Source organism: Bufo gargarizans, chromosome 3, assembly GCF_014858855.1.
Source record: "Bufo gargarizans isolate SCDJY-AF-19 chromosome 3, ASM1485885v1, whole genome shotgun sequence".
NCBI lineage: Eukaryota > Metazoa > Chordata > Amphibia > Anura > Bufonidae > Bufo > Bufo gargarizans.
The window spans coordinates 25,440,379-25,468,280 of record NC_058082.1 but is presented as its reverse complement, the minus strand read 5'-3'; the positions used below and the strand labels follow the sequence as shown (position 1 = coordinate 25,468,280).

Here is a 27,902-nt window from a genome sequence, read left to right as displayed (position 1 = left end):
AGCGCACATGCTCAACCGCTGCTCCATTCATCTCTATGGTACCGCCGGAGACAGCCCACCCCTGTATTTGCCACAGTCCTATAGAAATGGAGCGCACATGCTCAACCGCTGCTCCATTCATCTCTATGGTACCGCCGGAGACAGCCCACCCCTGTATTTGCCACAGTCCTATAGAAATGGAGCGCACATGCTCAACCGCTGCTCCATTCATCTCTATGGTACCGCCGGAGATAGCCCACCCCTGTACATCCCACAGTCCTATAGAAATGGCGCGCACGTGCTCAACCGCTGCTCCATTCACCTCTACGGTACCGCCGGAGATAGACCACCCCTGTATTTCCTACAGTCCTATAGAAATAGAGCACAATGCCCGACTGCTGCCCCATTCACGTCTACAGTACCGCCGGAGATAGCCCACCCCTGTATTTCCCACAGTCCTATAGAAATGGAGCGCACATGCTCGACCGCTGCTCCACTCACCTCTACGGTACCGCCGGAGATAACCCACCCCTGTATTTCCCACAGTCCTATAGAAATGGAGCGCACATGCTCGACCGCTGCTCCATTCACCTCTACGGTACCGCCGGAGATAGACCACCCCTGTATTTCCCACAGTCCTATAGAAATAGAGCACAATGCCCGACTGCTGCCCCATTCACGTCTACAGTACCGCCGGAGATAGCCCACCCCTGTATTTCCCACAGTCCTATAGAAATGGAGCGCACATGCTCGACCGCTGCTCCACTCACCTCTACGGTACCGCCGGAGATAACCCACCCCTGTATTTCCCACAGTCCTATAGAAATGGAGCGCACATGCTCGACCGCTGCTCCATTCACCTCTACGGTACCGCCGGAGATAGCCCACCCCTGTATTTTCCACAGTCCTATAGAAATAGAGCACGTGCTCGACCGCTGCCCCATTCACAAGTGGGGTGACTGGTGAAATTGTGATCGGTGGGGGGTCCAGGAGGTCACACCCCACCAGGATAGGAGATACATTTAGCATTAGATCTCTGGGTGTAAGAAAATAAATAAAGGGGCAGATTGACTAGTTTAAAAAAACTTTTGCTATATCGTAGCAACATATCACTGGTGCTGACCCCCACAGAGCTCTGTGTCTCCTCACTAGAAGGAGGAGAAAGAAGCACTCACATGAAGTGCGCTAATGAGCTTAAAGGGGATAAGTGTCTGAACGGTGGACGTCCGCCCACTGAGACCACTCACATCGAGCGCTGTCTCTCCTCGCTGCTGCTGGTTAATGATAGAACTTAAGACTTAAAGGGGGTTATCCAAGGTTGGAAATGGACCCCCATACTGATTCTACTTACCTGGCTCCCCGCGTCGGTTCTGGTTCCCGCAGCGCCACAGCTTCTTCTCCCTACGAGCGGATGAAAACATGGGAGCAGCCAATTGCGGGCGGGGACGAGCGATGCTAGGGAGGCTCCCCCCCGTCAGTGCCTGCCATTGGCCCCCCCCAACACCGGATGTTTTAATCCACGCTTTGGGTAGAAGCAGCTGCGGCCGTGTGGGGATCAGGAGCAGCGCAGGGAGCGGGGAGCCATGTCCTGTCAATCAAAGTGCAGGGGGCGCAGCAGTTGCAGAGAGAGCAGAGCCTCTAGGTGTAATGACAACACCCCCATTGCTCCTAGAGGCTCATTTGCATATATTAAAACATTTTTTCTCAGCAATATGGGAAATATATGCAGACAAGAATAGGCATTTCTATAATGGTGCCGTCCATTCCGTAAATTGCGGAAGGCACACGAATATGCAATTTGCGGACTGCAAAACACGGCATGTTCGTGTGAACAAGCCCTAAGGCAGTAGCAGGGACCAGTCATAGGGAGGTGACCCGCCTCTCTATTATACAGTGTAGATTATATTGCCACTGAGCGATACTATTGGCTCGCTGAACTAAGCATATGGATATACGGACATGCGTTAGGGTCGCATGATGCTATTGTCCTAACCCTACTCTGAGCGAAGTCGCTGACCGGACTCACTAACCACTGCCAAGAACTGACCAAGTAGCTATTTAGGCTACTTTCACACTAGCGACAGGACGGATCCGACAGGCTGCTCACCCTGTCGGATCCATCCTGACGCTATTTTGTCCTGCCGCCGCTCCGTCCCCATTGACTATAATGGGGACGGGGCGGAGCTCCGGTGCAGCACGGCGAAAGGCCGCTGGACTAAAAAGTCGGACATGGGGACGGAGCGGCAGCACGGCGAAATAGCGGCCTGTCGGATCCATCCTGTTGCTAGTGTGAAAGTAGCCTTAGCACAGTGTGGGTCAGGGCACTTTCACACTAGCGTTAGAACAATCCGGCAGGCGGTTCTGTTGCCGGAACAGCCTGCCGGATCCGGAAATCCGCATGCAAACGGAGATCATTTGTTTCCAGATCCGTCTGACAAATGCATTGAAATACGGGATCCGTCTCTGCGGTGTCATCTGGAAAAACGTATCCGGTATTTATTTTTTTCACATTTTTATAGGTCTGCGCATGCGCACACCGGAAAGCCGGGTCCGTCGATGCGGCAATTTCTTGAACACTTGGTATCGGATCCGGCATTAATACACAACCGGATCCGGCATTCCGGCAAGTGTTCCGGAATTTTGACCGGAGAAAATACTGTAGCATGATGCAGTATTTTCTCTGGCCAAATACCGCAAAAGGAACGTTCCATTCAGAATGCATTAGGATAAGGACTTGTTCACACGACCGTATGGCTTTTTCAGTGTTTTGCAGGCCGTTTTTAATGGATCCGTTTTTTGTTTCAGTAGTGTTTCTGGTTCAATTTTTCCATATGGCATATACAGTATACATAATTACATTTAAAAAAAATTGGGCTGGTCATAAAATTTTCAATAGATGGTTCCACAAAAACGTAACGAATACAGAAGACATACACAGTACATTCCGTATGTGTTCTGTTTAGTTTTTTTTGCGGACCCATTGGCTTGAATAGAGCCACGGAACGTGATTTGCGGGCAATAATAGGACATGTTCTATCTTTGAACGAAAAAGGAATGCATACAGAGTACCTTCCGTTTTTTTTTTTTGCGGAAACATTGAAATGAATGGTTCTGTATACAGAACGCAAAAAACGTCCTAAAACGGATGCGTTTTTTTCCGGTATTGAGCCCCTAGGACGGAACTCAGTACCCCTGAAAACTTTAACGCTAGTGTGAAAGTGCCCTTAGAGGATAGAGGAGCCCAGTAAGAGGCTCCCCGCCTCCGATTTGTGTTAGAGATCACCACTGTTATATGTTTTACTGAGGCGTCTAATAAAGTGTTTTTTTGTTTTACTTTTTAGCGCCATCGTTCAGGCAGTGAATAGGGACCTATGCTACGGAGAGGCAGCCATTCCACTCTACAGGACTGCTGGATACAGTCCAGTACAAGCGCTCAGCTTTCTCCACCGCCCCATAGCGCTGAACGGGACCAGACCGCCCCTATTCAAACAGGGGAGGACAAGCCCTTGTTCCCCAGCATTCGGCCCCCTGCCGATCAGACAGATAAAAGCTGTACTGGTGGTCCCAGTAATACCCCTTTAACCCCATCAGCAGCGAGGAGAGGGCACCCGCTATGTGAGCTTCTTCCTCCTCCTTCTAGCGAGCGTGGGGTCTCATCACCGACACTAAGATTTATGAAATGTACATGTACAGAGGAGCTAGGCTGGAGATGGGGCCCCCGGGCCCGCGCGTCTGACTGATTTCTACATCTTATCGCTAGTTTACCGTTAATCTGGCGCATTTGCCAAATCCGCAACCCTTCTGTAGGTACAAAAAGAGTCCAAAGCAGATAATGACTGACGTGGTGCGGGCGCCTTTATTATTGTTATTATTATTACATTACAAGCCAGAATTTTGACCTTAGTAAATCTGCCTCAATGTTCGTATTCACTGACAGCAAGCAGAGGTCACCTGATTCTATATTTAGATAACCCCCTCTCACACAGTACAGGGCTGCATTCACACACACACAGGCTGAAACACGTCCCCAAAAAACCCTCCAGGCCTCGCAGAGGCTGCTGGGACATGTAGTCCAATCTCAGCACAGGCTCCCTGGTCCACAACTAGGAGGAAACTACAACTCCTATCGTGTTATAATGGTGGGGGTGCAGTTCCAGCACAGGCAGCAGACAGCGGAGTACACAGCGTCTTCCTCCCACCCGCCAGCAGACCCTCCCCGGCTTCTGTCTGCCCCCTCCTCACCCGCACTGACAAGTAGGAGGAATCGGCCGGCGGCTTCTTCACCGCTTCCTGATACAAATATCGCGAGATTTCACCTTGGCGGCGAGAGTCTGCGCGGTGCTTGGGAGGAGTGACGGTAGAGGGCGCTGCTCAGCACTCCCAAACCTGTAATATGATACTGCTGGCCCGAGCACCAGGGATGGAGACCTGTGCTAGACCCCTATCTGGTGTGCAGTACTCGCATATGTTCACACTGAGCGTTCTTAAAATTATTATTTTTTGCACTGAAAAAACCTGATGTGGAATCCGTATTGGGCTTGTCCACGACAAAATCCGCTGCGTATCCCACGGCAGAAACCGCATCGTTGCTGCAGAGGGTTTTTTCCGTTTAAAGTGGTGTAGACCTGCCCTCGGTAGAGATGAGCGAACTTCTGTTTTAAGTTCGGCGTCTAAAGTTCGGGGGCGGGTTAGCGGAGAATCCCGATCTGGAACCGGATATGGATTCCGACTTCCGTTGTGGTCCGTGGTAGCGGAATCAATAATCGGCCATTATTGATTCCGCTACCACGGACCACAACGGAAGTCGGAATCCATATCCGGTTCCAGATCGGGATTCTCCGCTAACCCGCCCCCGAACTTTAGACGCCGAACTTAAAACAGAAGTTCGCTCATCTCTAGCCCTCGGTTTATCTGAATGGCGCTAAACCGCAACCAGGCTCCCGCCGCAGCTTTACGAGGGGTCCGAGCATTAACCGCGCCAAGAACGGAACTGTACCAACAAACTTTTGAAAAGCGCAAAGAGGGTCCCTCGCCACTCACACCGCTGCAAATTCTATAATACTAGGCCACGCTTCTAACTCCGCCTAAAACATAACTATACACAAACTATCCCACCCAGACCCTTAATGCCCACACATAGTAGTTATTCCCATTATGCCCACATTGGGCCCCCTCACAGTAGTTATGTCCAGATATGTGCCCCCCCCCACAGTAATGTCCAGATATGTGCCCTATTACAGTAGTTATAACAGTTATGTCCCCCCTCACAGTAGTTATGCCCAGATATGTGCCCCCTTCACAGTAGTTATGCCAATATATGTGCCCCTTTACAGTAGTTATGCCCAGGAGTCCCCCTCACAGTAGTTATGTCCAGATATGTGCCCCCTTCACAGTAATGTCCAGATATGTGCCCCCTAACAGTAGTTATGCCCAGATATGTGCCCCCTTCACAGTAGTTATGCCAATATATGTGCCCCTTTACAGTAGTTATGCCCAGGTGTCCCCCTCACAGTAGTTATGTCCAGATATGTGCCCTCTTCACAGTAATGTCCAGATATGTGCCCCCTAACCGTAGTTATGCCCAGATATGTGCCCCCTTCACAGTAGTTATGCCAATATATGTGCCCCTTTACAGTAGTTATGCCCAGGTGTCCCCCTCACAGTAGTTATGCCCAGATATGTGCCCCCTTCACAGTAATGTCCAGATATGTGCCCTCTTCACAGTAATGTCCAGATATGTGCCCCCTAACAGTAGTTATGCCCAGATATGTGCCTCCTTCACAGTAGTTATGCCCAGATATGTGCCCCCTTCACAGTAGTTATGTCCAGATATGTGCCTCCTTCACAGTATTTATGCCCAGATATGTGCTCTCTTCACAGTAGTTATGCCAATATATGAGCCCCCTTTACAGTAGTTATGCCCACGTGTCCCCCTCACAGTAGTTATGCCCAGATATGTCCCCCCTTCACAATAGTTATGCCCAGATATGTGCCACTTTCACAGAAAGAAGAAAAATCTGTAACTACTCACCTAGTTCCTCAGATGGTCACCACAGCTCAGCTGCCGGCGCTCCCCAGCAGGCAGGATACACATTGTGCTGCTGTGTAAGAGGAGCAGAGGCTGATTCCCAGGCTGCGCAGTGTGGAGCGCCGGCAGCTGAGCTGAATGGTGAAGCGTGGAGTGAACGGCTCCCTGCTTCACCACTACAAGCAACTGACTCTGTGTCCTGTGAATGCACAGACAGCGGGATGTACCTCAGCAGTTCTGGGACCGCGGGACGGCCACCGAAATCTGAGACAGTTGGGAGGAATGGGCACGTTTGAAAAACCACATGAAAAAAAACTCAGCCACGTGAACTGCAGCACAGTCTCCCATTGAAAACAATGGAAGGCGGTTTCAGCCCGCTTTTCTGTACCAAATCCGCGCCGAAACCCACATCCCAAAAACTCTGTCTGAACACACCCTTAGGGCTCTTTCACACAAGTGAGTTTCCTGTCCGGATGCGAAAAATGGACCGCAAAACAACAATGGTCGTGTGCATGAGCCCTTAATATAACACAATGGGGGGGAGGGAGATAATTCTTTGCAAAAAAAGTCCAACATTTTTGCTGTTATGGGATCGTGTACATGTGCGATTTCATTGCCACCCCTGATATGCAACCTGAATCAGACAGAACTCACATCGGCACCATAACTGCGTGCAATTTATCATCAAGTCTAAGATGCCAAATCAACGGTAGATAAAGGACTATGGGGATTATTTATTAAGACCGGCGATTTAGACCCCGTCTTAATAACCGCGTGCGCTGACGGTGAATCCGTCGAAGGTTTAAAGAGGCGCCAGTCTCTACATAACTTTGGCGTATCCACCGCCAGTCTAAATCTACGCCAGATTCCTTGCTGGCTTAAATTTAGACCATTTTCTACTCCTAAAATAGGTGGGGAAAAAATTTGCAGTTTTGTCACCACCAGACATCTGAGAAGCTCTGACAGACGTCCTTTAGAACCTCCTCCTTGAGGTTCCTTTTGTTTTGCTTTCATTTTCCCATCTCGTTAGCCTCTCTCAGCTGTCATGTAGTTGCACTGATTGCATCCCTTTAAATCCCTTCCCATACTGCATCACTTTGCGGTTTATACAACTTCCTGGAGTGTATGCATGCTGGATGCTACTACTGAGTCTTCTACAGATAAGTTTTGTTCATTCATTTGTGTTTTCCTGTTTGCTGGATTCCAGGTGACCCTGACTCCCTCCGTATCAAGTGTAGGGAGCCGGTGGTCGTGTCCCCTCACTATTATAGGGTGTTCAGGTGTTATACAGTCGAGGAACGAGGATATGCGATCATCTACCATTGGGATTTTCGCATAGGCTGAGCAGTTAGGGATAGAGCCAGGTCTGTTGCAGGGCTCTCCCTTTTGTTCCTTAGTTTTGGATCCAGTCAGTCGGATCTTCATTTTGTGTCTTCTAGTTTTCTATACACCTTCCGTGACATTATAAACCACCAAAACCGTCTCAAGCATGGATCCGGTTTCACTTTTGACTGAACACATGCAGGGTCTTTCATTGGAGGTAGCAGATCTCCGTAAGACTCTTTCTCAGTTTCAAGTGACCGGTTCAGCTTGCGTTCATGGAGTTTGTTCTGAGCCTAAGATCTCGCTCCCGGATACGTTCTCCGGGGGTAGTGAGAATTTTGTTTGTTTTAGAGAGGCTTGCAAACTCCATTTTCGCCTTCTTCCCCATTCCTCTGGTGATGAGGAGCAGAGGGTGGGGATCATCATCTCACTGCTCAAGGATAACGCTCAGTCCTGGGCCTTTTTGCTGCCGGTGGGGGCACGGCCCCTCTGTTCAGTGGATGAATTTTTTTTAGCCCTAGGTCAGATATATGATGATCCGGATCGTATTGCTCTGGCTGAATCTAAACTGCGTCTTTTATGCCAGGGTAAACAATCCGCAGAGATATACTGTTCAGAATTTCGGAGATGGGCAGCAGATACTGGTTGGAATGATGCTGCACTCCGAAGTCAATTTTGCCATGGTCTTTCAGAGGGATTGAAAGATGCATTTGCCTTTCATGAGAGACCTACCTCCTTGGACTCTGCCATGTCTCGGGCCGTTCGTATTGACAGGCGTCTTAGAGAGAGAGGAGAGATCACTCCTTCCTGTCATACTCAGTCCAAGGACAGTGCAGCGGTCTCATTCAGTGCACAGGGGTCTCAGTCGCTCTCAATCCCTTCTGAGCAGGAGCCCATGCAGCTGGGTTTGCTTGCTTCTGACAATAGAAGATTCAGCTCTCATAGGAAGGTTTGTTTCTGTTGTGGAGGTATAAATAATTTGGCAAATGTTTGTCCCTCTAGGAGATTTAGGCAGTTTTTTGAGAGTAATAAAGAAACAAAAAGAAAAAAATCCTCTAAAGACGTTCCATCTGTTACTATTAGCAGGGTTGATGCGGAAATTGAAGGTTTTCCGTTTGCTTGTAGTTCCCATTTTGTCCTACCTGCCAGGGTGGCGCTAGAGAGCAAGAACATTTTTTGTGAGATTTTTGTAGATAGTGGAGCAGCTGTCATGCGCCGAGCCCAGTGACGAGGATGAAGCTCCTGCCCTCAGTCTCCTGCAGATCGCACTGGCGCAGCCCCCAGTGGGTACTGCGCCTGTGCGAGAGTTCGTTCGGCCGTGAGGGAGGGGGAGCAGAGGGATGAGAGGCTGTGGGAGGCTGGGGGCGGTTAGACAGTCGCAAGGAAGGCGGGCTGGGCACTGTAAGAGGGGCGGTACTGGGCTCACTAAGGGGAACAAAACTCCCCTCTGGGCACCTTCAGGGCTAATTTGCATAACCATAAAAGTCGATTTTCTCATAAACTACTGGACGGATTACAAGATAGAAGAGCACAGCCTATTCAAGGTAAGCTGTGCTGCATGACTGCTTTAAAATCCGATTTTGGGTTAGGGGAGGTGACAGAATCCCTTTAAGACACAAGATTTTTAAGGAGCACCACGATACTGTCCTTGCTGGGCACCCGGGGGCAAGAGCCACAGTGGATCTCATCGCTCGGAGATTCAGGTGGCCGGCGCTTCGTAAGTCAGTTGAGGGTTTTGTGGCAGCCTGCGAGACCTGCGCTCGTGCCAAAGTCCCTCATTCACGGCCATCAGGTCCTCTCCTTCCGTTACCCATTCCTTCCCGTCCTTGGACACATCTGTCCATGGACTTCATTACGGACCTGCCTCGTTCCTCAGGGAAGACTGTGATTCTGGTGGTGGTGGACCGTTTTAGCAAAATGGTGCATTTCATTCCTTTTCCTGGCTTGCCCAATGCTAAGACGCTGGCGCAGGCATTTATTGATCACATTGTCAAATTGCATGGTATTCCTTCAGACATAGTCTCTGATAGGGGCACACAGTTTGTTTCCAGATTCTGGAAGGCTTTCTGTTCTCACTTGGGGGTTCGGTTGTCATTCTCTTCTGCTTTCCACCCGCAGTCGAATGGCCAGACAGAGCGCGTCAATCAGAATCTGGAGACATATCTGCGCTGTTTTGTGGCAGAGAATCAGGAGGATTGGTGTTCTTTTTTGTCCCTTGCTGAGTTTGCTTTAAATAACCGTTGTCAGGAGTCCTCTGATAAGTCACCATTTTTTGGTGCATATGGGTTTCATCCGCAGTTTGGGACATTCTCTGGAGAGGGGTCTTCTGGTTTACCTGATGAGGACAGATTCTCCTCGTCTTTGTCATCTATTTGGCAAAAGATTCAGGATAATCTAAAGAGCATAAGTGAGAGATATAAGCGTGTGGCGGATAGAGACGTGTGCCTGGTCCGGACCTGAATGTTGGTGATCTGGTGTGGTTGTCTACTAAGAATATCAAATTGAAGGTTCCCTCCTGGAAGTTGGGTCCTAAGTTTATTGGGCCTTACAAAATCTTGTCCGTCATCAATCCTGTTGCCTACCGTCTTGATCTTCCTCAGACTTGGAAGATCCATAATGTTTTTCATAAGTCCTTATTAAAACCTTATGTCCAACCCATTGTACCCTCGTCTTTGCCTCCTCCTCCGATTGTGGTTGATGGTAATCTTGAATTTCAGGTCTCTAGGATTGTGGATTCTCGTGTTGTCCGCGGTTCTCTCCAGTACTGAGGGTCCTCGGGTATATAAGGCACCCTGTTCATTGGGAGGGTTATGGTCCTGAGGAAAGGATGTGGGTCCCAGTGACGGACATTAAGGCCACTCGTCTCATCAGGGCTTTCCATAGGTCCCATCCTGAGAAGGTGGGATCTGAGTGTCCGGAGTCCACTCGTAGAAGAAGGGGTACTGTCAACACCAGACATCTGAGAAGCTCTGACAGACGTCCTTCAGAACCTCCTCATTGAGGTTCCTTTTGTTTTGCTTTTCTTTCCTCATCTCGTTAGCCTCTCTCAGCTGTCATGTAGTTGCACTGATTGCATCCCTTTAAATCCCTTCCCATACTGCATCACTTTGCGGTTTATACAACGTCCTGGAGTGTATGCATGCTGGATGCTACTACTGAGTCTTCTACAGATAAGTTTTGTTTGTTCATTTGTGTTTTCCTGTTTGCTGGATCCCAGGTGACCCTGACTCCCTCCGTATCAAGTGTAGGGAGCCGGTGGTCGTGTCCCCTCACTATTATAGGGTGTTCAGGTGTTATACAGTCGAGGTACGAGGATATGCGATCATCTACCATTGAGATTTTTGCATAGGCTGAGCAGTTAGGGAGAGAGCCAGGTCTGTTGCAGGGCTCTCCCTTTCGTTCCTTAGTTTTGGATCCAGTCTGTCGGATCTTCATTTTGTGTCTTCTAGTTTTCTATACACCTTCCGTGACAAGTTTGTGGTGCAAATAACATTTGCGCCACAATCTGCGCCAGAATAAGGTGAATTTCTGTTAGCAAATGACCCCTCTATGTTTTTCCCAACTTGTCAGAGGAGATATCTTCTGTCTTCTGTTTGTAGAGGTGCAGCGGATGTCTGAGGCATTTCGTTAATGCACCACTTCATTAATAATAACATTGATAAAAGAATGTACAGTAAAGGTGAAAGTTTTGCCAAAAACTATTATCCAAAAATCAGCTCACATTTCCTGGAAAGCCCTTCAAAGGCTCCGTCGTCAATCTAAGAATACAGCGGAGCAACCAGTACCTAAGGAGCAATTCTTCCGCAAGAGTTGTGTTTACCTCCAGAGAGTGCTGGAGAAAGATTTCTTTACTACAGGAAATCTAATAGTAACTAGAAAGAGCAGCTGCACATGGCGGGTCCGGCCTCTGTGACCCCCAGCGAATCTCTGCCGGGAGTTATGGCCAGCCATATTGTTAGCGCTACGGTCTGTGCCCACCATGCTGCCTGGCATCCTCTGCAAGCTGCTGTCTGCATTGCTCCAGTCTCTGTTCCCTTAGGCTTTGCGCACCTGTGACCTCTTAAAGGGCCAGTGTGCGCATCTGCAAATCCCTCCCCAGCCAATAGCTGAGGGTCCTCGGGTATATAAGGCACCCTGTCCAGGCAGAGGGGGCCTGAGCTTTGAGATTCTCTGTGACCACCAAAGATGTTTGGAAGAGAAGACTTGTGCTTCAGCGATTCTCTTGCATTATCTGTTGTGGTCATTGTATGTCAGGTATTACTCTCCATTTCTTTAGCAGCCCTGGGCTCCATGTTGATGGAGGCAGGTCAGGAGGATCTTGTAAGGCCTCTTTCACACGGGCGTCATGTTTTTTGCCCGGATAAGAGGCGGGTGCGTTGCGGGAAAATGCGCGATTTTCCCGCGCGAGTGCAAAACATGGTAATGCGTTTTGCACTCGCGTGAGAAAAATCGCGCATGTTTGGTACCCAAACCCGAACTTCTTCACAGAAGTTCGGGCTTGGGATTGATGTTCTGAAGATTGTATTATTTTCCCTTATAACATGGTTATAAGGGAAAATAATAGCATTCTAAATACAGAATGCTTAGTATAATAGTGCTGGAGGGGTTAAAAAAAATTAAAAAGTTAACTCACCTTATCCTCTTGATCGCGTAGTTCCCGGTCGGTCTCTTCTTTAGCTGTGGGCTAAAGGACCTGTGGTGATGTCAGATCACATGCTCCATCACCATGGTGATGGACCATGTGATTGGAGCATGTGATCTGACATCACCACAGGTCATTTAGCCCACAGCTAAAGAAGAGACCGACCGGGAACTACGCGATCAAGAGGATAAGGTGAGTTAACTTTTTTATTTTTTTTAACCCTTCCAACACTATTATACTAAGCATTCTGTATTCAGAATGCTATTATTTTCCCTTATAACCATGTTATAAGGGAAAATAATACAGGGAATAGACTGTCACCTAGAACCCATGCGTGAAAATCTCACCGCATCCGCACTTGCTTGCGGATGCTTGCGATTTTCACGCAACCCCATTCATTTCTATGGGGCCTGCGTTACGTGAAAAACGCACAAAGAGGAGCATGCTGCGATTTTCACGCAACGCACAAGTGATGCGTGAAAATCACCGCTCGTGTGCACAGCCCTATAGAAATGAATGGGTCAGGATTCAGTGCAATGCGTTCACCTCACGCATTGCACCCGCACGGAAAACTCGCCCGTGTGAAAGGGGCCTAAGGGTGTTGGGTATTTTTTTGGTGCTTTCCGACCTTCGGTGCAGGTTTTTGAGGTGGTGACATCTCAATACAATAGGGGTTTCAGCACTGCGATATGAGCCAGAGAGATCTAGTCTGCTGGAAGATTGAGGCCATTTGAACAAGAGCACCCACAGTGGCCTGTGCAGAAGATGCGAGTAAAGACTAGGCAGACAGAACTTTTCCAAAACTACCTGGTTAGACTGTGAGACGCCGTGTCATAAAATGGAAGTGTTGCAGTCAAAAGCAAGAGCCAAGAGAGAGAGACATCAACCGGGTCCAACCATGTTGTGGTCTTCCAATGACTGCTCATAAGCTTTGTACTATTGGTTCCACTAAGATAAAACGTTTTTTTTTTTCCCCTATGAGCAGTGTCTAATCAGTCAGGTCATGAGAACAGGGATCCAAAATTCCATGGATGCATGGAGCAGAGGTCAAGCATGGGATGATGGGACTGCCAGAGATACCCGTGTTCTGTGCTGCTCCACCAATACCATAGAGAAGGAATAGTGCGGCAGCGAGCATGCTTGACCTCTACTCCATTCATTGGCGGATTTGGGACCCCCATTCTCTTGATCAGTTTCGGATCCCAACTGTTGGATCCCCATCTTGGTATGATGACCCAGTTAGTAGATGGGTGAGGTTGGCTGTATATAAACCTTAGGCATCCATTTTACAGTAGTTGGATCCTGGAAGTAAAGTACTCATAAACTGAGGTCTACAGGATGACCATAGGAGCAGTAAAAAAAACTCAAAGGAAAACTGACGGGCAAAGAAAAGCAAGGGCAGTAGTCTGCCAAACCAGCAAAAAGCTAGAGAATACAGACAGAGAGGAGACCTTCTGCCGATGTGATGTAAAGTGTTCATGTCAAGTGTACTGTACAAAAGAAGTAACCATTAAAGGGGATGTCCCACAAAAATATTCTACATTTTTAAAACCAGCACCTGGATCTGAATACTTTTGTAATGGCATGTGTGTTAGCCCAGCGGTCCGTGCCCTGGCGCCGCTGCCCCTAACCGCTCCCTCTATTTCCTCCTGCCGCCATGCTGACAAACGCGGGCAGCAGGTAGCTTAACTATGCTATCTGTGTTCCATGCCAAAGTTTCCTTCCTGCTGGAGACTTGCTTGGACTTCGTTGATGAACTTTGGCTGTTTGCCGCCTACCCCTGACCTCGGATCTCGTTTATGGACTTTGTTTTTTTACCGCCTGCCTCTGACCTCGGACTTTGCTTACTGACTTCGATTGATTGCCGCCTGTCCAGACCTGGAAACTCCTTGCCACGCAAGTCCCCTCGGTGCTTCCACCAAGTACTCTAACCCCCTGGTCAGCTGCCACTGACTCGGGGACTGTTCTGGAGTAGCCCCTGGCAACTACCCTAATGGCCCAAGCCTATCCTCACCATCAGAGGCTCTAGGTAGTTACGCCCCTCCAGAGTATACCCAGTCAGTGGCGCAGTGGGTCCACACCCTCTTGCATAACAAGGTGATAAAAAATTTAGTATAGCCACTGAGTTATTAACTGAAATCTCTGTATAGCGCCACCTGCTGTTTGCTGTTTTTCTAATTTCTCTGTCCTGCTGACTGAGATGGAAGCACATGCTCAGTTCCATCCTTCAGCTGCAGCAGAAAGGTCTGCAAAGGGCACCTCCCCACAGGGCCCCTCTATACCGCAAGTCCAGGTTTAGTAGGAATGCCGAGTGGTGTAGTGCAGCCGAAATATCTCTTTATGTGTGTCACGGTGCTTCTACCTGGATACCGCTGGACCCCAGGCTTTGGCTCCCAAGCAATATAAAGGAGAGTAATTGAGGGATTGGAAAGAATAACGAGTCCAGACCTTGAGATGAAGTTCAACAGCAGCTTTACTTTAAAGGGGTTCTGCAGTTTGTTTAACCACCTCCGGACCGCCTAACGCACATGTGCGTTCCGGAGGTGGCAGCGCTGCGCACAGTCACGCATATACGCGTCATCTCGCGAGACGCGAGATGACGCGAGTATGCGCCCGCGCGTGCGCAGTTCGCGCCGGCATTTCATCGAGAAGTATTTCGTCAGCAACCTGCCAGCCAATGATCGTGGCTGGCAGGTTGCTGATTTTTAAAAAATCCAATCAAAGTGCCAGATAGCAGATCATATTTGTAAATATGATCTGTTATATGGCTGCTGTGCTCCTCTGCTGGTTCTTTTCGTCGGTTGGATCCAGCAGAGGAGCAGGCTACACTGTGAGTACACCAAACACTACACTATAGCCCCTGATCACCCCCCTGAACCCCAATTAACCCTTTGATCACCCCTGTCAATCACAAGTGAAAAGAAAAAAGTGATCAGTGCAAACTGTCACTTTTTTTTTTCACTGGTATTGACCGTTAGGTTTTAGGTATAGTTTAGGTCCCTTGGTTAGGTAGTTAGCGATCAGTTAGCGCCCAGCCCACCGCACCGCAGTCTGTTATTCGCTGATTAGCGTATCGCTAATCAGCATTTGTACTTTTATAGTATCTGAAAGTGATCAAAACTGATCACGGTCAGATCTATAATTGTATTAGTGTCACTTTAGTTCTCCCTCCACCCAAAACGCAGTGTTTGCCCGATCAGGCCTGATCGGTCGCCCACACGTGCGTTCGCCCACACCCGCCCCACCGCAGTGACAAATAAATTTTTTTTTTTGATCACTGCACATTCACTTTACACGCACTGCGGCGATAAAAAAATCAGTTTTGATATTTTTTTATCAACCGCAGCGGCCTCCGGTACTTCGCTAGCCTCCCCTTTGTAAGACAGGCTTGCTTTTTTTCTTGGGTAGTCTCAGGGAATACCCCTAAATTTAGTTGCCCACATGTCAAACAAGGGGTATTCCTCTGAAGAGGCCTACAGGCTTCTGACCCAGTCGGATGAGGAGTGGGAACCCTCATCTGATGAATCCAGCGGGTCAGAATACGAACCTGTAGAAAGCAGTGGCTCTCTGACCCAAAGTTCGGACGAGGAGGCTGAGGTCCCTGATAGCAGCAGGCGTACCCGGCCCCGTGTCGCTAGACCGCAGGTTGCGCAGGATCCGCTTCAAGAGCAGCAGAGTGGGGCTGGTGCTGTCGGATTACGTGGTGAGGCATACACCAGCAGCCCAGCCCTCCCTGGACCTAGTACCAGCACTGCCGTACAACCTGGTGAAGTAGCGAGCACCAGAAGGGCAGTTGAAGCTGGTACGGTGGCACGTGCAGTAGTGACCCCGTCGCAGCCACCGCAAAGACGTGCCCGTAGAGCCCCTAGAATCCCAGAGGTGCTGGCAAACCCTGATTGGCAGTCCCCAACTTCAGCCGCACCTGTAGTTTTCCCTTTCACTGCCCAGTCTGGAGTTCGGGTTGAGACGGCTCAGATCGGTTCAGCCCTGGGATTTTTTGAGCTGTTCTTGACTGCGGAGCTTTTAGACATAGTTGTGGCCGAAACAAACAGGTATGCCACACAATTTATCACCGCTAACCCGGGAAGCTTTTATGCCCAGCCTTTCCGGTGGAAACCAGTCCAAGTTTCCGAACTTAAAACTTTTCTGGGCCTCCTCCTCAACATGGGCCTGACAAAAAAGCATGAATTGCGGTCATATTGGTCCACGAACCCGATTCATCACATGCCCATGTTCTCTGCTGCTATGTCCAGGACACGATTTGAGACCATTCTGCGTTTCCTGCACTTTAGCGACAACACCGCCTCCCGTCCCAGAGGCCACCCTGCTTTTGACCGGCTCCACAAAATTCGGCCCCTCATAGACCATTTCAACCAGAAATTTGCAGATATTTATACCCCAGAGCAAAACATCTGCGTAGACGAGTCCCTGATACATTTTACCGGGCGCCTTGGCTTCAAACAATACATCCCAAGCAAGCGCGCCCGGTATGGGGTCAAATTGTATAAGCTCTGTGAAAGGGCCACAGGCTATACCCACAAATTTTGGGTCTATGAGGGAAAAGATCAGACCCTGGAGCCGGTCGGTTGCCCTGACTACCTGGGGAGCAGTGGGAAGACAGTTTGGGACTTGGTGTCACCCTTATTCGGCAAGGGGTACCATCTTTATGTGGACAATTTTTACACAAGTGTGGCCCTCTTTAGGCATTTGTTTCTAGAACGGATTGGCGCCTGTGGTACCGCGCGAACTAGTCGCGCGGGCTTCCCCCAACGGCTCGTTACCACCCGTCTTGCAAGGGGGCAGAGGGCCGCACTGTGTAACGAAGAACTGCTCGCGGTGAAATGGAGAGACAAGCGTGACGTTTACATGCTCTCCTCCATTCACGCAGACACGACAATACAAATTGAGCGAGCAACCCGTGTCATTGAAAAGCCCCTCTCAGTCCACGACTATAACCTCCACATGGGAGGGGTCGACTTCAATGACCAGATGTTGTCTCCGTATTTAGTTTCCCGACGCACCAGACGCTGGTATAAGAAGGTGTCTGTATATTTAATTCAATTGGCTCTGTACAATAGTTTTGTTCTCTACAGTAAGGCTGGGAGAACTGGATCCTTCCTCAAATTTCAGGAAGAGATCATCGCGAACCTCCTGTATCCAGGAGGTTCCGTGGCCCCAACCACCAGTGTAGTTAGCCGTCTACACGAGCGACATTTCCCCAATGTCGTTCCTGGTACCTCAAACCGACCGCCACCCCGAAAAAGATGTCGTGTCTGTAGCAGGAGTGGAATAAGGCGTGACACCCGCTATTTCTGTCCTGACTGTCCTGACCACCCTGCCCTATGCTTTGGAGAGTGTTTCCGGAAGTACCACTCACAGGTACACTATTAGCATAGGGATCATCTCACCAGGATAGGCACACAGGGCTATTAGGGCCCATTCACTCACTGCTGCTGCAAACGTCTCCTTTCACATGGGACAAAGTGCATAACGCACTTCGCCACATCTTTGGGCGATTTGCGCTTTGCACATTGACCCATGGGGAAGGAGAGGTTTGTTCTATAAAGGTAAAAAAAAAAAAAAAAAACACACCAGTAAGCAAACACGTTAATGTTCAGTTAAAAAAGTTAAAGTTACATGTTCTGTTGCAAAGTTAATAAAATTATTGCGTTGCGGCCTGGTTTTTTCTTTTTTTTTTTTTTTTCTTTTTTTACCTTCCAGGTGGACCAACCGATTGACTAGCTGCAGCACCGATGTGCATTCTGACAGAAGCATTGCGCTGCTGTCAGATTACACGCAAGTCGGTGTATGCGGCGCTGCAAGACGGGATTTTCTCCTCTGCAGTGACAGATACGTTTGCCGATGCATACGAGCTGAGGAGGAGGCGGCGTTCCTATGCTTTGGCAAACACTTTGTATATATATAAAAAAAAATAAAAAATACCGGCAATGATTTATTCATCCACATCGATTGATGTGAATGGAGAAATCTGGTTTGCCAGGGCATACGAGCTAAGTGGGTATGGATGTTGGGCGGAGCTCCTATGTCCTGGCAGACGCCTTTCCCCTCCTTTTTTTTTTTTGGCAGAGATTTTTTCATCCACATTGATCGATGCGAATGAAGAAATCTGTGCCGTTCATTTTTTTCTTTCAGCCCAGAGGCTGAACGGAAAAAAAAATCTCATTACCTGTATGCTCAATGTAAGGAGAATAGCAGAAACTCCTAATGCTGGCCATACATGTAATGATTGCGGAGACCCTCAAATGCCAGGGCAGTACAAACACCCCACAAATGACCCCATTTTGGAAAGAAGACACCCCAAGGTATTTGCTGAGGGGCATATTGAGTCCATGAAAGATTTACATTTTTGTCCTAAGTTAGCGGAAAGTGAGACTTTGTGAGAAAAAAAAAAAAATAATCAATTTCCGCTAACTTATGCAAAAAAAAAAAAAATTCTATGAACTTGCCAGGCCCCTCATTGGATACCTTGGGGTGTCTTCTTTCCAAAGTGGGGTCACATGTGGGGTATTTATACTGCCCTGGCTTTTTAGGGGCCCTAAAGCGTGAGAAGAAGTCTGGGATCCAAATGTCTAAAAATGCCCTCCTAAAAGGAATTTGGGCCCCTTTGCGCATCTAGGCTGCAAAAAAGTGTGACACATCTGGTATCGCCGTACTCAGGAGAAGTTGGGGAATGTGTTTTGGGGTGTCATTTTACATATACCCATGCTGGGTGAGAAAAATATCTTGGTCAAATGCCAACTTTGTATAAAAAAATGGGAAAAGTTGTCTTTTGCCAAGATATTTCTCTCATCCAGCATGGGTATATGTAAAATGACACCCCAAAACACATTCCCCAACTTCTCCTGAGTACGGCGATACCAGATGTGTCACACTTTTTTGCTGCCAAGGTGGGCAAAGGGGCACATATTCCAAAGTGCACCTTTCGGATTTCACCGGTCATTTTTTACAGATTTTGATTGCAAAGTACTTCTCACACATATGGGCCCCTAAATTGCCAGGGCAGTATAACTACGCCACAAGTGACCCCATTTTGGAAAGAAGACACCCCAAGGTATTCCGTGAGGGGCATGGCGAGTTCCTAGAATTTTTTATTTTTTGTCGCAAGTTAGTGGAATATGAGACTTTGTAAGGAAAAAAGAGAAAAAAAAAAAAAATCATCATTTTCCGCTAACTTGTGACAAAAAATAAAAAATTCTAGGAACTCGCCATGCCCCTCACGGAATACCTTGGGGTGTCTTCTTTCCAAAATGGGGTCACTTGTGGCGTAGTTATACTGCCCTGGCAATTTAGGGGCCCAAATGTGTGAGAAGTACCTTGCAATCAAAATGTGTAAAAAATGGCCTGCAAAATCTGAAAGGTGCACTTTGGAATATGTGCCCCTTTGCCCACCTTGGCAGCAAAAAAGTGTCACACATCTGGTATCGCCGTACTCAGGAGAAGTTGAGGAATGTGTTTTGTGGTGTCATTTTACATATACCCATGCTGGGTGAGAGAAATATCTTGGCAAAAGACAACTTTTCCCATTTTTTTATACAAAGTTGGCATTTGACCAAGATATTTTTCTCACCCAGCATGGGTATATGTAAAATGACACCCCAAAACACATTCCCCAACTTCTCCTGAGTACGGCGATACCAGATGTGTCACACTTTTTTGCTGCCAAGGTGGGCAAAGGGGCACATATTCCAAAGTGCACCTTTTGGATTTCACCGGTCATTTTTTACACATTTTGATTGCAAAGTTCTTCTCACACATTTGGGCCCCTAAATTGCCAGGGCAGTATAACTACCCCACAAGTGACCCCATTTTGGAAAGAAGACACCCCAAGGTATTCCGTGAGGGGCATGGCGAGTTCCTAGAATTTTTTATTTTTTGTCGCAAGTTAGTGGAATATGAGACTTTGTAAGGAAAAAAGAGAAAAAAAAAAAAATCATCATTTTCCGCTAACTTGTGACAAAAAATAAAAAATTCTAGGAACTCGCCATGCCCCTCACGGAATACCTTGGGGTGTCTTCTTTCCAAAATGGGGTCACTTGTGGCGTAGTTATACTGCCCTGGCAATTTAGGGGCCCAAATGTGTGAGAAGTACCTTGCAATCAAAATGTGTAAAAAATGGCCTGCAAAATCTGAAAGGTGCACTTTGGAATATGTGCCCCTTTGCCCACCTTGGCAGCAAAAAAGTGTCACACATCTGGTATCGCCGTACTCAGGAGAAGTTGGGGAATGTGTTTTGGGGTGTCATTTTATATATACCCATGCTGGGTGAGAGAAATATCTTGGCAAAAGACAACTTTTCCCATTTTTTTATACAAAGTTGGCATTTGACCAAGATATTTTTCTCACCCAGCATGGGTATATGTAAAATGACACCCCAAAACACATTCCCCAACTTCTCCTGAGTACGGCGATACCAGATGTGTCACACTTTTTTGCTGCCAAGGTGGGCAAAGGGGCACATATTCCAAAGTGCACCTTTTGGATTTCACCGGTCATTTTTTACACATTTTGATTGCAAAGTTCTTCTCACACATTTGGGCCCCTAAATTGCCAGGGCAGTATAACTACCCCACAAGTGACCCCATTTTGGAAAGAAGACACCCCAAGGTATTCCGTGAGGGGCATGGCGAGTTCCTAGAATTTTTTATTTTTTGTCGCAAGTTAGTGGAATATGAGACTTTGTAAGAAAAAATAAAAAAAATTAAATCATCATCATTTTCCGCTAACTTGTGACAAAAAATAAAAAGTTCTATGAACTCACTATGCCCATCAGCGAATACCTTAGGGTGTCTACTTTCCGAAATGGGGTCATTTGTGGGGGTTTTCTACTGTTTGGGCATTGTAGAACCTCAGGAATCATGACAGGTGCTCAGAAAGTCAGAGCTGTTTCAAAAAGCGGAAATTCACATTTTTGTACCATAGTTTGTAAATGCTATAACTTTTACCCAAACCATTTTTTTTTTGCCCAAACATTTTATTTTTATCAAAGACATGTAGAACAATAAATTTGGCGAAAAATTTATATATGGATGTCGTTTTTTTTGCAAAATTTTACAGCTGAAAGTGAAAAATTTCATTTTTTTGCAAAAAAATCGTTACATTTTGATTAATAACAAAAATGAAAGCTCTATTAGTGAGAAGAAAAGGAGGTAAAATTCATTTGTATGGTAAGTTGCATGACCGAGCGATAAACGGTGAAAGTAGTGTAGTGCCGAAGTGTAAAAAGTGCTCTGGTCATGAAGGGGGTTTCACCTAGCGGGGCTGAAGTGGTTAAACTGATGATATATCCTCTGGATAGATCATCAGCATCTGATCACCGGGGGTCCAGCAGCACCGCGGCCTTCTCACTGTTTACCGCAGGCCCAGTGACGTCACCATGACTAGTATCAACTGACCTGGGCGGGGCTAAGCTCCATTCAAGCGAACAGAGCTTAGCCGTGCCCAGGCCAGTTGATACTAGTCGTGACGTCACTGGGCCTGCGGTAAACATTGAGAAGGCAGTGGCGCTGCTGGAGCGCCACTGCGTTCTCAAACAGCTGATCGGCGGGGGTCCTGGGTGTCAGAGCCCGGCCGATCAGATGCTGATGCTGATGATCTATCCAGAGGATAGATCATCAGTTTAAACAAACTGCAGAACCCCTTTGAATAAACGTTTCTTCCAACAGCTTACAGGCTTGGGCTTGGTTCCAGCAGGCTTTAGCATTAAACTGGCAGGCAAACTCAACTCTGCTATATCTTTCTCTCACTCTGATGTACTGACAAGCTGACTGGATAACTTGGCTTTTTCTTTATGCTGCACTTCTCTCTTTAATCAGACTTAGTTTTAGCCGAGGAACTAATCTCCTGGCTCCTGAGGCTTCTATGCTTCAGCCTCCCTGACCAGCTGGCATGGGCAAGTCCAGCAGAGACATGCCCCTGCACACCCATCCCCTTGCAGGGGGTAAACTACACTCCCACTGGTCCCCACCCTTACTTCAGGAAATAGGACTAGCCCACTTCCCTACGGGGGGGGGGGGGGGGGGGGGGTTAGAATAGAACGCTCCATTCTACCTACATACAGCTCTGCCACCTGCTGGTGAACCAGGCACAGTACATGAACAGTTACATAACATTATTATAAATGCACAGTTTTGAGGAACCTGGAAATAAATATATAGATGAAATACAGGTTAGACTATAAAAGATAGAAGCAAGGTGCAGAAGTGGTAACACCACTCTGAGGTGTTACAGGTCCCCTAGGAAAGGACGCACCCTTTAAAGTGCCAGCTTGGTATAAATCTAGCAGAGCGATTAAAACAATGAATGGGGAGATCTCCGGACCCATGTGAGGTACAGGGCTGATTTGTTAGAAAGAGACTGACATGTACTATATGATGTTCGATTTACATTTTTTACATTAATCACGGGATAACCCCTTTAAGCACAAGTACTTCTGTGTGTTGGAAGCAAAAGTAACAACATGTACAGAGCTGCCATCACACGATTCTGTGTCTGCGGCCTGCAGAGAAGAAAGGACCGGCCATTGTGAGGGGCCTGAAGTACACCCTCTTAACAGAACCTTGGGAGACATTACACAAGGTCATAGCTATAGGGAGCTGATGGGTCATATGCCCTAGGTCAGTGATGGCGAACCTGTTATAGTCCGGGTGCCTAAACTGCAGCCCAAAACCCACTTATTTATCGCAAAGTGCCAACACAGCAATTTATCCTGAATACTACAGTCCAGTATCGTATATTTTCCATGTACTTTATCATTTAAGTATAATGACCTGCCTACATTCAATGTGCTGTCCGTGCTGTTCATAGTGCGCCCAGCGCTGATGATTGGCTGGTAGAGTTTAGAGTATATTGGTACACCATAGACTTTTTCCAGGGTGCGGGTGCCCACTGAGAGAGCTCTGAGTGCCGCCTCTGGCACCCGTGCCATAGGTTCGCCATCACTGCCCTAGGTGGTGGGTGCGAAAAAGCAAAGATACGTAACTAAAACACAACTAGGGCAGCAAACGAAGAAATAATATGAGAAACAATGCATATCCTTCAAATATGTGGGACTAAGATGCAGAAAGACGTGGAGAGGAAGCAAGACTGATACCCACAAGAATCGTCTCTACATGTAGCTGCTGGATCTAGACAGTTTTTTAAAATTTGGAACCTAAGGTAGGCTAGAAAGAAAATGTAAAAAATATATAACGAGAGAAAGGAAAGGAGGAACAAAGGGGTGTTAGAAGATAAAAGGGTGGGGGAAAAGATGGATGACAAGTTGCGGGTAAGATGGGAGATCTTCAACCCACCAACAATGAGCTCCTCAAGGAAAGGAGATGGACTCCAACCAAATTCTGGAGACATTAAGTTAATAAAAGTGGTAATAAAATGGTGGTGACTCCTTAGTTTTCAGCAGAGAGCCGGACCGTCTCATCAAAGAGTACATCACATAACAATGTGTGATGGATACAATTTCTTGACAAAGAATCATACCTTTGCTTTTGCCAAACATCTAAGGCCTTGTATGTTTGTGGAAGTTCACCGTACGGTGGAGGCCTTCAGATCAAGTAATAACAACACTGATAAAAGAACAGCTAGATACCGTACCTATTATCCAAAAATCAGCTCAGGTTTTCTGGAAAGTTCTTCAAAGGATTTGTAGTCAATCAAAGCATAGCAGAGCAACCGGTACATAAACATCACGAGGAGCAATTCTTTTTGCTTCCAATTTTTTTTTTCTGTAACAGTTGTGGTAACTGCCAGAGACAAACTACAGATGAAATCTTTGAATAGTAGCCTTAAAAATGAGACTGAGCAGCTTTTTGCCATTGGTACGGCTATTGAGACCCCGAGTGATCTGCTGTTGCTGTTGTAACCACCATACACATGGTACTACATGTCGCCCATTGAAATACGTGGCCAGTCATGGACAGGTCCACCAGTCAGTGGACCCAGTGTGGCTATATCTTTGAGGCAGGGTTTTCGTTTGTGGCTAACACTTTTACCCATTGTTGTTGTTTTTTTAGATTTATCATATGTTTAGCAAGTACAAAACTGCAAAACTCATACAGAAGAGATCTCAATAAGCAGGATATGTGCGAAAGAAACGTGAACATACCTCAGACCCACATTGTGCCGCAGACATGCCGCCTCAGGCCGGACTCTCTTACTGATAATATGCTATATCCTGCTCTTTGAACACAGGCATATGAATCCCTGACAACGTACTGATTAGTTATGTGCGCTGGTGATAACGCTCAGCCGCTTTCCTGTGTGCAGAGCATTGTGTAATAGTCACATGGAGCATGCAGAAAAAAAAAAAAACGGTCTAGTAATTTTTCCATCATGAAGAGGAAGTGGTCAATGAACGGAATATCATGTTCTCCAGGTTTATAACTTCACACAGTTGTAGTAAATGACTACTTTAGAAAATCAAATAATAAGCACGTGTGGTTTAAAGGGGGTTTTCCAAGATTTTTGAACTGATGATCTATCCTATTAGTATTTTTGGAGGGCAAATTACGCCATGATTGATAAATGTCCCCCAACGAGCGTATGAACTGAACTTAATTATTGGGCACTGGATTCCTCCAGGGAGGGCAACTGGGTAACGCTGTTAGGTTGACATGTTTCGCAGTAGTGTGCTGATGCCATGTTTATTGTTGGTACCTTGACATGTTCATTTGCAGATACTGGCCCTTTATCTGGCTGTTTATTCTGTAGTGGTGGACACATGGACAACATAGGTCTCTGGGTATTGTGCGCAGATGGAAGAGTGTAGCACTGCACAGGCTCCATACCAGGGGTAGAGCCAAAGTATACATGAGGTGGATTGGCATGGCTTGTTCACTTGGTGTAGTGAACAGTGATAGAGAGCAGTAACTTGTCACTTCAGCGAAGTCTAGGATCAAGACTGGCCGAGCCTGGGCCCTGTCAGTGTACGAGACGCAGTGACCCAGTGGTTCTGTAAGTGTTTGTGTACTGCTTCCAGTGGTACACTGATTCTAATGGGACTGCTGTGTTTGGTTCTGACAGGTGAGAATCCTCCGTGATTACCTGTGATCCACTGGAGTCTACAAGTGGTTCCAGACAACTTCCAGTGCTGTAGGCCATGGGAAGCCCCGTTACTCTTACTGACAAAAAAGGTGAGCAACTGTATTGTACCTTCTTTGTTACTGTGTGCCCACCAGAGAATTTTAACCACTTAGCTGTGTGCCTGCAAGAGACGTGTAATAACTAAGCTGTGTGACCGCCATAGGACTGTAACCACTAAGCTGTGTGCCTACCAAAGAACTGTAATCACTAAGTTGTGTACCTGGCAGAAAACTGTAAACACTAAGCTGTGTGCCCACCACTGAACTATACCAGGGCACTGTAACCACTAAGCTGTGTACCTACCAGGGCATTGTAAGCAATAATCTGTGTACCTACCAGGGCACTGTAAGCACTAATCTGTGTACCTACTAGGGCACTGTAAGCACTAATCTGTGTACCTACTAGGGCACTGTAAGCACTAATCTGTGTACCTACCATGGCACTGTAACCACTAAGATGTGTACCTACCAGGGCATTGTAAGCAATAATCTGTGTACCTACCAGGGCACTGTAAGCACTAATCTGTGTACCTACCATGGTACTGTAAGCACTAAGCTGTGTTCCTGCCGGGGCATTGTAAAGACTAAGCTGTGTGCCTGCCAGAGAACTATAACCACTAAGTTGAGTGCCTGCTAGAGAACTGTAATCAGCTGTGTGCCCACAAGAGAATTGTTACCACTAAGCCATGTGCCCACCATATAAATGTAACCACTAAGCTGTGTGCCTGCTAGAGAACTGTAACCGCTAAGCTGTGTGCTCATCAGAGAATTGTAACCACTAAGCTGCGTGCCTGCTAGAGAACTGTAACCACTGAGCTTTGTACCTGCCAGATAACTGTGATCCCTAATCTCTGTACCTAGCAGAGAAATGTTAGCACTAAGCTACGTGTCTGCCAGAAAACTGTAACTACTAAGCTGTGTGCCTGCTAGAGAACTGTAACTACTAAGCTGTGTGCCTGCTAGAGAACTGTAACCACTAAGCTGTGTGCCTGCTGGAGAACTGTAACCACTAAGCTGTGTGCTTATCAGAGAATTGTAACCACTAGGCTGTGTGCCTGCTAGAGAACTGTAACCACTAAGCTGTGTGCTCATCAGAGAACTGTAACCACTAAGCTGTGTGCTTATCAGAGAATTGCAACCACTAAGCTGTGTGCTCATCAGAGAATTGTAACCACTAAGCTGTGTACCTACCAGGGCATTGTAATCACTAAGCTGTGTGCCCACTAGATAACTGTAACCACTGAGCTTTGTACCTGCCAGATAACTGCGATCCCTAATCTCTGTACCTAGCAGAGAAGTGTTAGCACTAAGCTACGTGTCTGCCAGAAAACTGTAATCACTAAGCTCAGTACCCATGTGTGATTGTAACCACTAAGCCAAGTGTCCGTGTGTGTAACCATCAAGCATTTGGCCCTCTGTTAAAGTTTCTTTCAGTTCAACTGTATAATATCCACTAAATTATTGCGACATCCTTAAGAGGGGTCCCGTGTCAGGGTCATGGACCACACACAGAACTGACTCTCTTACCACCCCCTTCCCCATATACCACATAGTAAGCCTAATCGGTAGTACTGTTACCACGATCCTCAGCCTGTGGTCAACCTGTCAGACCCTGCTATCGACTCCGCCACTAAAAACCCCCAGTCTTGAATGCCAATATATGAAAAACATACCATGATCTTGTCACACAGAGAACCATACATGCAGGTTTGAAATGTAATATTTTATTATATAGTCGGTTTTATGCTTGTGTTAATATAAAATAAGTCAGACATGGATACTTTATAGTGAAAACTGTATTTACATACAATACAAAAAGTAAAAACCATTAGAACACAAGGATATACTGAGTACAATAATGAATATGAGAACACAATATAATGCGGTAGATAACCAGGCTCAGAACCTGCAAAATCATCCTAAGTATTCATACAAATTCCTGTACAAAAATGACCAAAAAAAATTATAAATGTAAGATTGTGTATTTGATGGGACAGATGAAGCTTATGCATATAGTTGGAGCTTATGACAAGTGAGCTTTATTCAGTATGTTCGATCCAGAAAACACTTATAAATACAAAATTACACATAATTATACAAATGCTGCGATGTATTAAAAATGATACTCAGAGCAAAAGCCGAAAATACACTGAAATTGGTGACCTATGTGGTCTGCACGGGGGTTTACTGGCAAGTCACTCCTGCCTGAAAGTAACAGTATTCATGCCCTCCCAGGAACCTGCATAAGGAATCATTTATTATAAAATCTACCTGTGAGACATTCTCTAGATAGGTTCCCGGGCAGGTTCCTCTGCCTAGGATCTAAATGGAAAATGAGGTTGTAGAAATCAAATAAAATTATATTTAAATTTTTTCTTTTATTATACCCTATGGAAAAAATAATCACAAGGTTACTTGCAACGTTATAGAAAATTCGGAGGCCCTCTTTAACCCTTATGTTGCCAATCAAATGTGTAATACATAATGACTTTAAACACTTGCCGTGGCTAGAATATAAGAGGTACAGCTTAAATTGGGATGATATTGAAGCCCAAAATCAATATCTGATGCAATATTTCGGGCACAGTACTCATTTGAAGTTGGGGGCATGGGAAGGGGCAAGTGACATCAGAAAGAGAGATCACAGCCTGTTACTATCCCCCTGTACAGCCTCCACTGACCCTGGGGGAGAGATATAGAAGCTTTTTTTCATGTCATCTCCCCGCCATCCTTACCTAACACAGCCTGTTACTATCATCTCTCTCCTTGTACAGCCTCCAGTGACCCTGGGGGTGTACAGGAGCTTTTCTTAATGTCATCCTCCTGCCTCGCGTAC

At 46.9% G+C, this 27,902-nt stretch overlaps 1 protein-coding gene across 2 annotated transcripts in view; it reads right to left on the bottom strand.

The window, feature by feature from the left end:
• MTMR2 (myotubularin related protein 2) overlaps positions 1–24,222 on the bottom strand; it is a 42,739-nt gene extending 18,517 nt beyond the window's left edge. Inside the window, exon 1 of one of the 2 annotated variants that reach the window (XM_044284065.1) lies at positions 24,091–24,222. The gene's annotated coding sequence lies outside the window, so the exon portion shown is untranslated. Of the gene's footprint in view, positions 1–4,221; positions 4,290–24,090 lie in introns of those variants that run through there. The other variant, XM_044284064.1, reaches the window with a different exon arrangement.
• Positions 24,223–27,902: the final 3,680 nt, after the last annotated feature.